Below are 12,627 nucleotides of genomic sequence, written 5' to 3'. Positions count from 1 at the left end.
GTCAGAGTAGAACCTCCAATGAGGGTGAAAGGTACCCAGAAATTGCAGCCACAGAGATATAACAGATAACGTTTTCCATGGGTGTCAGCTGCCTGCACAGGAGTCCAACATGCCCTCGAGGTCTCCCTTGGCACGGAGGCATCCCTGGAAAGGGGTCCTGTTCTGGTCTGAAAAATCACAGCTAAGACGACAAAGGGATTTTCTCATTTGTCATCCAGTTCTTGCACTGCTGGGCATAGCGTGTTAGCAAACATCACCTCTTCTTGGCTCTTCAGGTAATTCACTTTAATGTGATACTAATACATGGGCTTATAAAATGTTTAGAACAGGGCCAGTACATTTTCCCTGCAGTGTCAGATACGCAGCTGGGGAAGTCTTCACACTCTGATGAATGAGTAAAACTGTTTGTTAATTACTGATTAAAGATGAACTTGTTGGCACATTTTTGCTCAGACTGTTATTTGCTTTGCTGTGTTTCTTTTGCATGGAGCTGAAGTGTCATCAACAGCAGACTGCTTACAGAGATTTATGGTGGTAGGTCAGATGACAAGGCTTTCTGCCTAGCTTTTTTCCTTTCTTATTATTATTACTCCTAAAGAGTTGTCCAAAGCCTGAGGTCTTTCTTAGGCCTTATTCTGCAGATATGAAAATAACGAGTTCCTTCGGAAGGGTTTTCTTCTCTCTTGAGCCTCAATTACCTCCAGCGGGGGCTCACCAGGAGGAGGACAGCCAGAGCCCAAGCGCAGCGTCGCCGTCTGCCTCTTGCACCCGTGCTGGAACAACGCCTTTGCTGCTTGACAGCTCATCAGCGCTTTCTGCATGTTCCCCGGCTGAAGTCATAGCCCTGCGTGTGACTTGTTGCTGTGGAGATGCCTGTATCGCAAACACGGGAACACGATGCCAGAGAGCAAAACAGTATGCAAAAGCGGAAGAGCCCAGCAAAATGCTTTCTTTCCCTGCAAATGTCATTAGCAATTGCTGACCCTGCGGAGGAAGGACCTTCAGAGAGGACCGTGAGTGCGTCTGCTCCCGGGGCTGTGCCGGGCCCACGCGTGCCGTCCCGAGGGCAGACGTCCGTGCCCAGGGCTCGTGCCGCGCGGCAGAGGCAAAGCCACCGCTGCGTCCCCGCGCCCGGCGCTCCGGGGGTTTGCCGTGACTCGGGCTTTTGGTTTGAGAACGTAAATGCGCCGAGATGTTCTGTTAGTAATTCATGTGACAAAGCTCCAAAGAACCCCTTGCATGGAGCACGCGGTGCTGCGGGCTGCGCGGGACGGGGGAAGCGATTTGGGATAACACCCCCTGGGTGAGCTTCGGCTCCTTCCCTCCCACAGCCATCCTTCTGGGGGAGCGCCTCACCCCCCAGCGCCACGGAGAGCCATAAACCGACACTGCCATTACACGGCTGAACACGTATTGTGATTTTGGGGGGGTCCGGTATTGTTTGTTGTTACAGATCGTTATTGTATTTATAATTCTATTTGGGATGCCACATCAAAAGAGAATCTGGGTGTTGGACAAGTGGGCAAACACGACCTGAAGATTTACTGAGAAGCTGGGAGACCGGCAGGTCTCGGGTCAAAGCCTGAAAGAAAAGCCTGGCTGAGGAAGAGGAGCTCTGCCGAGCCTCTCGGTGCTGGCAGCGGGTGCAGGGGAGCGGTAAGCTGCTCTCCAGCCTCCCGGCGAGCCAGTCCCAACATTACCACCCACTGCTGTCTGCGGAGGCAAAGAGTCAAACAAATGTCCAGTTCAACAGCTGTTGCGGTAACTGCTGGCAAAACCATGGTGTATGACTGCTCGTGGGTTGTAAACAGCCCTACATTACTTCATTTTTTGAGTCAATAATACGATTTCATAATTATGCAAATTATAGTGGCAGTAGAACAGATGAAAAATTCATAAAGCAAACTGTTCTTCAGAACCCAAATATCCTCTATAAGGCTGAAAGGCTGCAAGTTTACAACGAGGGTTTTTTTTACAGAGAACTTCTGCTTTTTTGGGTGGAAATAACTCTCCTTAATACCTGTTCTCTGTTAAAAAAAACATTTGAGCAAGAAGCAGAAATGTAAGAAATACCATCTATGTACTTCATAGCATTCGTATGTTAGGAAGGCTGTAACTGGCACATACACTTGCATATCACTCGCAGATACGCTATTTCCCAATTAGGACATTCACTATTCAACGGAACAGGACCTGAAAGAGAACAGCGTAGCCGAGAAGTAACGAGAGCTAAAACAAAGTAATTCTCCAGGGAAACTGTGCTAAAGTCAGCGGGGATGCAGCCAGTTTTTAAAAGCCTCAGGTAGCTCTGCACAGAAGTCCCACTGACACAGAAAAAAAAAAAAGTCTTTGTAAACCCCATTGAAAATGGTTAGTAATGCCAACAGGGAAAAGCAACCTTTGCACAGCCAACCTATAGCCTGGCACTTCCCTAGAGCCGCTCCGTTCCTGGGGACTCACAAAGTCGCGCCAACCTCTGCTGTCACAAACCACATTTATAAACCTCCCAACTTCAGTGAGAGCTCTGCAAATTTCTTGGCTAAAAGGAACGAGGAAGTCATGCAGCCCTTTGTGCTATATATAACCCCCTAAAAATATCAGGGCTCTATTGTGAGGGAGTTTATAAAACTGGCCAACATCTTCCCAAGCTGGCTCGCTCTTTGATAAATGAGCTGGGCACCCACTGTGTCTGCTTCAGTAATGGCATATGTGGGTATCCTGGTTTCGGCTGGGAGAGAGTTAATTTTCTTTCTAGTAGCTGCTATAGTGCTATGTTTTGGCTTTAGGATGAGAAGAATGTTGACAACACTCTGATGGTTTCAGTTGTTGCTAAGTAGCGTTTGTACTAAGTCAAGGATTTTTCAGCTTCTCATGCCCAGCCAGCAAGAAGGCTGGAGGGGCCTGAGAAGTTGGGAGGGGGGACAGCCAGGACAGCTGACCCCAGCTGGCCAAAGGGATATTCCATACCATGTTAAGTCATGCCCAGTATATAAACTGGGGGGAGTGGGGCTGGGGGGAATTGCTGCTCGGGAACTGACTGGGCATCGGTCAGCAAGTGGTGAGCAACTGCATTGTGCATCACTTGGTTTGTATATTCCAATCCTTTTATTATTATTGTAACTTTATTATTGTTATTGTTATCATTATTATTTTCTTCCTTTCCGTTCTATTAAACTGTTCTTATCTCAACCCACGAGTTTTACTTTTTCCCTGATTCTCTCCCCCAACCCACTGGGTGTCGGGGGGGGAAGTGAGCGAGCGGCTGCGTGGTGCTTAGTTTCTGGCTGGGGTTAAACCGCAACAGTGGGGCTGAGCAGAAACAAACTATACAAAGTTCTCTCTCTTACTGGTATTCTGGCATACAGCCGCACCAGCATACATCTCACCAAGTGGCATTTCCATCACTGATATTTCCATCACAGAGTTAAAAAAAACAGGATTGCTCAGCACAAAAATGTTTATACACTATGTGATCCCGACCCCACAATACAAGCTGTATTTGTGCTAATGTCCTTTGAAAACAAACTTCACTCTGGTTTTGTACATGTTACTCTCTGTTAACGGCAGCAGGCTAATTTCCATTTTCATTTCTTCCTTTCTCCTTTCACAACGTTGGCAGAGAAGGGCTATGACATTAAAACTAATGCTTCCATTGCCCTAGAGACCCCTTGCATTTTATGACACCCGTTCCTGTGCTTTTGACGAGATGGTAAAGCTTTCATAAACCTTTTGCCAACGGGAACAAAATTTGGAGTACACCTGGGAACCGCAAAATGCCCAAATTAGTCTCTTTCTAGAAAAAGAAAATAGGATCATGATTAAAATACTTTCTACTGTAAAAATGAGATTTCTAATATGATTTTCATACAGCAGTCACTAAAAATTAAGGAGACAGTTAAATGTTTCACTTCCAAAAGAGATGGGGCAGACCTGGACATTGCTGGAAATCCGAGTGATAACCTGCATCGCGTGTCTTCTCCAAATTTTAGTGGTGCCAGGAGCTGACGCTGCTCATCCCCACCTGGGAGACTTTAAAGCCAGCTCCCTTTGGGGAGCACCAACGTGGGATTCAATTTCTGTTCTAAATTTTTTTACCAAGCTGGGAGCCCTTACCAAAGCCCAGAAGCCCCTCTGGGTTGGCCGGGGGCGGGTGTGCCATCCCAGGGCCGGGAGGCTGCCCCGCTCCGTGGTCCTGCGGGATGGGCTCGGTGCCACCCCGGAGTCAGTGCCCGCAGAAGCGGCTCCCAGGGAACCCCAGTGCTCCCCAGCTCCTGTTTCCCTACAGACAGACCCGGTCCTGGCACCTCGGACCCGAAACGAGGAGCAGTGCCGCTTAGGGCACAGACGCTGCGGGGTCATCCAGAATGCGCAAGGGACACACCAGCCTGCCGATGCCATCGGGCAGGTGAGAGAAAAGACCGTCTTTAAATACGGGAAAAAATTGCTTGCCCCCATTAAGGATGAAATAAGAGTGACCCATGCTTTATCTGCTCAGATAAGGAGCAGCTGAAGCCGTCTGGAAAGCACGTGCGCTGACAAGACGCAATAGCAAGGGAGGGAGAGGAGGAGAGGATCCCTGACACCACGCTGTGTACAAAAGCTGTGCAATTAAATCTGTTTTTTTATCTGTGGGATAGGAATGATGATGATTGACAACAGGGAAAAAAAAAAGAGGAAGCTAATATATTAAGCTGAAGTTACATGTTCAAATGATGATCTAGTAAAATATAAAACCAAGGGGAAAAAATAGATAAAAATCTGTTTGGAACTTCCCGAGTTCTACTTTTTTTCCCCAGTGAAAAAGGAGAAATGCAGGCCGTTTCCATCAGAACAGAACTGATCCTATGGTGCTGTTTTCTTTTTCTGTATTGAAGGATTTTCTGTTTCGAATACATCAGTAGATTTAATACTTTCTTACTACAGCTGACATTTGTCTGGCCAGACACCTTTCATTATTTTTCTGAGTTTTGGTCAGGTCTTTGGGTCTATTTTGAAAAATAATGATTTTAAAAGTTTTCAGGGGCAGGAGCATTCTGTTTTGTTTGAAAAGAATGAGGACACTTTGACTAAATTGTAAAGTGTTATCTGAATCAGAGGAAACGTGGGAAACATATGGACAATCTCTCCTTTCCCTAGTTAGGAGATAAAGTATCCTCTCTCCTCATTTTCCTCCCAGTGTTTGGAGATAACAGCTTTGCCTTCCTGCTGTGTATCACATCGAACAGATCCGTATTGGAAACAAAGGTCTCTTCCATGATATGGGAACTAGTAGCAGGATCCTAATATTTTTATATTAAAACCCAGTGTAATTTGTGATAATAGACTGGGGCTGCAAAAGACTCTCTTGTACCTTTTTGTGTTGTTTAGGCAACTTTCCAATTTTCCATGAGAAATTGCATAAGTCAAGCGCAGACGTGCGCTGGCCATGAGTTACACCATGAGCACGTGGGCTCTGGTGTCGATGGGCAGCAGTGGGAGCACCTCCATTTCCCTGAGCTCCACCTGATATATAATCGTAGAATCATTTAGGTTGGAAGAGACCTTTAAGATAGAGTCCAGCCATAAGGAGGAGCAGGAGCAAGGATGTAAAACCTGTAATTCCTGAATATAGAAGATGGGCAGTACACCAGGTAAAATGACTGATACTTATTTGGCTTCTGTATTTTGCATTTTTTCCTTTCAGAAATTAAATCCCAAACAATACTGATAGCTATTAAAGGCCTTTGTGCTGCTTTTTTTTTTTTTTTACTGAATGTATCCAAACAAAAGAATAGTTTTAAAAGTGAGCCTGCAAGTGCTTTGGAGAACAGGCTGACAAATCCTCCAAACAGCTGATTCTTACAGTCTGTTTATACTCAAGACTACTTTGCTCCCTGGACACATGCCAGCATAAGCATGGCATTTAAAATAGGCAAGCCAGCCATGCTCCCATGCATTTCAGTCTTAATACAGGAGAATATCTTTATTTTGCCTTCTAATTGACTTGATTTGTGAATCTGGAACCAGAAACATTCTCATTTCCTATCAGGAGCAATATACAGTGCTCCATTAATGCCAAGTTACTGACCGGCAAGGTTACCGGTTCATCCCTTATCCTGACCTTCTGTTTACTGCAATACCTTTTCTTTTCTTCAGTATCAAATACTGGTATAAGACCTATGACAGAGTTAATTGTCACTAACAGCTTTGCTGTTTGTCATTACTTTCAAAATCTCATTCCATGCCATGGGAATAACGAAGTTCTTCAGTCTGAGTACGCTACAGCCCTTCAACATGCCATTTCCCCCCCCCTAAGATTCAAAACTAATTTCATTTCTCCTAGATCCCAAGGACTTTAAGGAGTGGCTCACCAGACTGAAGTGTTTATTATTTCCTGAGGAATATGAGTTTGTTACTGCAACAACTCTGCCAATGCCAACCTCTCAAAGGACAGACTCCTTGACAATGCAGCCACTTAAGACTTGTTCACATGAGACAAATGCAGATGCCTAATATAGCAGTCATAGATTTTTAGGAATGAAAAAAGTTTATCCCCTTTTGATAAAAGGAAGCATGTGCTGTCACTTCCCAACAGGTTTCCCGGAGCTTTGTGCAGCTTTACGCCAGCAGGTCCCTGCCGATGACACTGCTCTCCTTCCTCCAGGCCATCCTTCCACTGTGCAATATACCACCACGGACCTTTTCTGAAGATTTTCAGGGCTAGTGCTTTATTTAATTTTCTTTTTCAATTCTACCCGTTACCATCCCGCTGCCTGGCAAACAGCCAGCATAACTCCTCTCCTGCTTTTCACAACCTCCCTGTTCTTTCAGAGCAATATCACATTCCTGCCCATACCGGCTCAGCCAAATTAAATATTAACTCCTGGAAATGTTCCTCGTTTCTCTCTCTCACTTATCTTTTGGGCGAGGCTCCCCCTAAACTCTGAAGTTCACCGGTATCGCGGTGCCTGCGATGCCGACGGCACGGTCCGGGTGCCGCGCAGCCGCTCTCCGGAGGAAGGCTTTCCCCTCCCGGCGCACGGGTCGCAGGGGTGCACAGCCCGAAATTCCCGAGCTTCCTCGGCTGCCGATACTGCACACACCGGTATCTAACCTCCTGCTTGCCCCTGCACCACTCGGGCCAGGTTTCTCTTTCCCAAGGACTGGTTGTGCCCGCAGCTGATGGCCGGCAGGCACGGCTGGGGTTTTTCAGAGCAGATCGTCAGCTCCCTGCCCTGTCCGTCCGTATCGCTTCTCCCCTGCCTGACTCACAAGCTCGCGTTGGGTTTGTGGGATCCCCACCGAGCTGTGTCATCTGATAGCGTAATTATCTTTCCCTTCCACATCCTTAATTATATTACAGGTGATTTGACTTAACCTCACCCCTTTGACATCATAGTGAAGAAATATTACTGACCTCCTTTAATAGTCCTTCATCCTTTCTATAAATCCGTGCAGAACTGTCTCTTCAATACCACTTTATAAGGCACATTATCAAATGGTCTATCAGCCTATAAAGGTAACTTCACCATAAACCCTTGCTGGTTATAACTTCCATCAAGAGGCTCATTCTCTCTTGCCTCTGTTATTTCTTCCCTTACTTCAGTAGGGAGTCTAGAACTGAGTTTACTACAGAAGGAAATTTTTCTCCTCCAAGGTAGTATATGCAACCCCCTGCAGTAAGGCTTCTGGAAACAACCAAGCCCACTGCTGATTGTTGCCAAAAGTCACTAATCCTTAACAAATTGAGATACATGTCATCCAGCCAGAAGTTAAATGGATTCTCCCCTTGTGCTTCTTCAGTATCGGTAGCTCATTTTGGGAGGTGTTATGTACATGCTAGACTGGTTTTCCAATTAAATACAAGAGTAAAGCAGAGGCTCATTAGCGTGCTATATGTATGAGAGCTTTTCTTATCCCCCTAATCCCATATAGATGTATTTAACCACATCGGGTGCCTCAGCCCCGTGCAGGCAGTGACTCACGGTGGTCACCACGGCTGCAGCACGCAGAGAAGCCGTCACGCCGGTCACAGCCTGGCCAAGCCGTGGGTACCGGGGCCCGATTTTACCAACCTCCTCCTCTGGAACCATCCGGAGCCTCCAGATTTTATGAAACCACAGCGCAGACCATCTAAAGAATTCATTTAGTTACCATGAAGCCACAAAGCAGTCCGTCTGAAGCAGTCACTTTGTTAGCAGCCTCTTAACCTCACCCTCCCCGGTCCCCCCAGCTGTGCCAGCTGTGAAAACAGGGTGTGAGCCCCGAGCATCCTCCACCTCTGTGGGTGAGGAAGGCGCTGCCGGACCCACGTCTCCTGCCACCCTCAGCACACCAGCATCTCACCCAACCGTCTTGTATAACCATACCTTCAGACACTTCTATCTCATCTCTAAATCTACTATTTCAGGTGGTAGCTGCCCACCTATAAGATCCCCAGGAGGCATCGCCCATTCCCTGCATTTGCATCTCCCACGTTTCGCTATATGGTCATCGTTACTGCAGCTTCCCCAGAGGTACAGCTATTCTCTTAAACAAAACCTGAGAGGCTGCCTGCTTTTGACTCGCACCCATCTAGCCAAAGCTGTGCTGAAGTCACTGTGAAGGAGAAATGTGGCTACAATATAGAGGACACCCTGCAGGCAATGAGAACCCTTCAAAGTAAAGTGTCACACCAGCGTTAAGTTTGAGGATTTCCACCACTTACTACAGGCTTTGGCAAATTTCGTGAACGGACATTTATTTACCCTCCTTAACAACGCTTGAATTCTATCAATTTTTAAATCGTAATTCTTCACACACCAGTCTATGACAGTCCCCCAAAAGTAAATTAGATCAACATAAATAACACTGTTGTCAAACCGCTATCAAATCCATAACAGTTTTAAACGTTTACAGGAATTGGAAATACTTGGTATTACAAGCCAGCCAGAAGTAAAGGCAACTCTGATACATTCATCTAAGAAAGAAATATCTTCAGAAAGAAAGAAAACAACTAGTTGTTGATTTTTTTTAAATATAGACGTCCATTAATCTAACTCTTTACATTTTATGATCCTGTATTGCCAGACAAGACATAGCTTCCCAAGACTTAGTATAAACAATGCTTTTGACAGCCACTGAACAACTCCCGTAGGTCTAATAAAGAAGGAAAAAGCCCAGCAAATATCACAAATATCTCTTTACTTACCCATGATGAACTATCATCTCTTTGTGCCAAACTCATCCCTCCAGTGTTCTAAATTGATCTTCACGGGCCAAATCCCAGCACTCTTCCTTTTCTTTTTTAACTAAATACAAAGTATTAGACTTGTATGCTATTTCACAGTTGAAGGTCCAGAGGATTTGCACAAGTGGCCTTTCACCTAATGATAAAAACCTGATATTTTATTGTGGGAACATACCCTTCAACCTTATTTCCCTCCCTCCAAAGAGCCCAAGTGCCCAGTTCATATAGTAGGAGCACACAATAGCATTTATTTTAACAGCAGAAAATGTCCTGTAGCCACTTTAGTAAAAAAATAAAATAGGATTTGGGAACTAGTACTGGTAACAAATCTCTTCCATTAGCAAGCTGTGGAACAGACACGGTAAGTGCAGTTTGCCTTGTTCCCCTGGAGCATTCAGCTCTCTCCAGACCCTGTGCCACACACCTTCATCATGCGCCTGGTAAATCACAGGGGTTAATTTGGGGATTGCCCTGATGCTCTGCTGACTGCCCTGTGCTCAGGGACTTGAGCTGAGCCTGGGCACAGCCACTATTTTGTCCCCCACCAGAGCTCTGGAAGGGTTTGCAATTCAGCAAAACAGCAATCAGCTAGAGCAAATAAAGAATTGCACCTGAGGGACAGGTCTACTGACCTGTGTTATTGTTTTGTGAAACAAGCAAGATGCTGTTGCATGCTTCAGCAATTCAATGACATTTTGAACTGCAGCTCGAGTAGAAGCATCAAATAGTTTACCAGCCACATTTGGAAATGAAGAAATTGTTCATGGAAAGACTGTGGCCAACTACTTATTGGTTGCTTTTAATATTTAACTAAAAGTATGTATGCTGCTGCGCTAACAGAAGCGGTAAACTCTGATCTGTGTGAAAGCTCTGGCATTTTGGCATTTTATCAAAGTGTTTCCTTGCTTCGCAAGAGGGTTTTATGTACCTGCGATCCAAACCAATTGCATTTTCAAAGTATTTTGCTGCAAAACTGCCAAGCTCACAGGTGGAAGTACACGGCCACTCTTTCTTTACACAGAATACAGCAATTTCAGGAACAGAGGTGCTTTTAAAGGATCACAATCTAAAGCCCAGCTATCATTTTTTTCTGAGGTTGTTCCAGCAACATCAGCTGATTAACATTAGCTCCCCAGAGTGGTATTGGCTGGATTTACCACTGAAATGCTGTGACCTGTAAATAATATTGCTGGCTCACTTTAACACTGTGAGTATCAGAATGGCTCCAAAATAATGCACAGCCTTTCACGTGTAGCCACACTAACAGTGCTTGTATAGTCCCATGTGATGGGAAGTCTGTGATAGGGAACGCAGTTTCCCTCCTGCCAATGAGGGAGATGAAAATTACATTTCAAAGTCAGATTTCATTTTGATGAGAACATGGAGAGTTATTGCAGGTTAGCCTACACATACACTTAAATAATTACATTATAGCGAGCACAGCAGACGTGACTTTCTGTGCCCCACAGATCTTCAGCCAAATAAAGAGAATGCTATTTTTTGCATTTTTTAGCAAGGGAGTTCAAAGCTCTGGTGACAGCAGTGCTCCAGCTCCACCTAGACACCTTACAATGGTGGCATTTTTGTACACCGGTACGCTCGAGGTACACGTTTTCATATGCTGGTATTTAGTTTCACACCCTTTCTGCCAACTCTGGCAAAGCCAAAGGCCGTTTCGCTCCCATTTTGGAATGCCGGGCCTGTGCACCAAGGCAGCGATGCCGTTCCCCTCCTTTTAAGGCTGGCACCGGCGGCAACTAGAAATGGCGTTTTATAAATCCTTCTGCAACCAGCCAAGGTCGGGCCACCAAACGTCCTGGCCGCGGGGCTTGGGGACCCCCGGGGGTGTCCCACGGCCGGGCACAGCCCTCCCCATCTGCTTGAGCTGCTTTGAACGACAAAACGCGGTCCCAAAACGTGGGGGTTTGGGGCGCTCTCACGTCAAGGCGCAGCCGCTGCCCTGGCTGGCTGCCACGAAGGGTGTCGGATGGATGGCACAGCTCACCCCGGGGAAGGAGAACCGCGGCCAGGAGGTCGTTTCCACATTTCAGCTCCCGCACGTTCCCTCTGGCTCCAGGGGAGGACGGCTGAGCGTGCCTGAGGAAACAGGGCTGCAGGCGGCATCCCGAGAGGGGACGCACTGCATCCATCCCCTCCGGAGCGGGAGGGCGGCGCTGGGGGAACCCGGGGGCTGCCGGGGGAAAAGCAACGCTCAGGCAGCGCCAAACAACTGAGATGGGCCGTTTACTTCCCTGCCTAGGAAAGAGCATCGCTTTTTGATCACTGTATTGGAGGAGAACTTTAAGCATCACCTCAACCTTGCAAATTGAAGTACTCAGATCAATATATACTTCCGCACACACGCCATTCTACTTTTTCCTCTTTTATGTGCCATTTTTTAAACTTAATAACCAGCTCAAGTACCACATAGATAGCTGTTGGAGCAGACCACACAAGCAGACCTACCCGCTTTTTAGAGATTCCTTCATTTCTGCGTGGCGTTTCTGGGGATGGGTGCGTGTGTCCCTCCATCCCAGAGCCCCGTCCGTGTTTCCAGGGCTGCAGCTCAGGTGAGGGGGATGTTGTAGAAAACATCGCCGTGACCACCTGCAGGGGCACAGCAAGATTGCACTTGTTCCCCAGCCAGGCAAGGTTGTTGCCATTGAGGCAGGACAGAGCAAAGGCAGAACAAAAGTGGCAGGAACCGACCGGGGCTGGAACCCAAATTTCTGCTCAGCACCAACCCTGCCCTTTGCAACCTTCACCCCCAAAAAGAGGGAGCAGCTGCCCAGCGAGGGGGGAGGACACGAGGGAGGACCCCGGGCTGACCCAGAGGGTGGCAGAGAGCGGTGGGGAAATATCTGCACAGGGTTAATTAGTTTTGTGTGAATCCGCAGATGGCTTGCAACCCCTCTTCGGGTAAAGCCGACCTGGTTCAGCCATCCCCTGCGAAACGGCACCTCCCTGGAAGCGTTCAGAGCAGGAGCGTGTCCAGGGAAGGGGGACGTGCTCGGGGTGCCCGGGGAGGCTCGCCAGGCTCACGGTGGGGACCCGAGCGGGACAGCACAGCCAGGACACCCGCTCGCCCTTCCTCCCCAGTTGCTCTTGCCCCCCCAGGCTGGCTCCAGTCTGGTTTGCATCAGCATCGCTCCCTTCCCACGGGATCCGGGGACACCAGGTGAGGCACCCACCTGGTCCACCCAAGGCAGTCATTTCACATCTTCTGCTATTTAAATAATCAAGAGAAGGGGACAGATTTATGCTTTCAGACATTGTTTCCATCCTTTATTTCTTTACGCGACAGTTATTTAATGGTGGTTTGTCTATTTTAGGCGTTAGCCACTTGGCCTATTTTTCTATTTTTTTTAAATAACAGTTTTCAGTCTTGCAGTAAGAGAAAGGAAAGTTTCACCAAATGA

This window comes from Buteo buteo, chromosome 7, assembly GCF_964188355.1.
Source record: "Buteo buteo chromosome 7, bButBut1.hap1.1, whole genome shotgun sequence".
Lineage (NCBI taxonomy): Eukaryota > Metazoa > Chordata > Aves > Accipitriformes > Accipitridae > Buteo > Buteo buteo.
Note: the sequence above shows the minus strand (reverse complement) of the source record.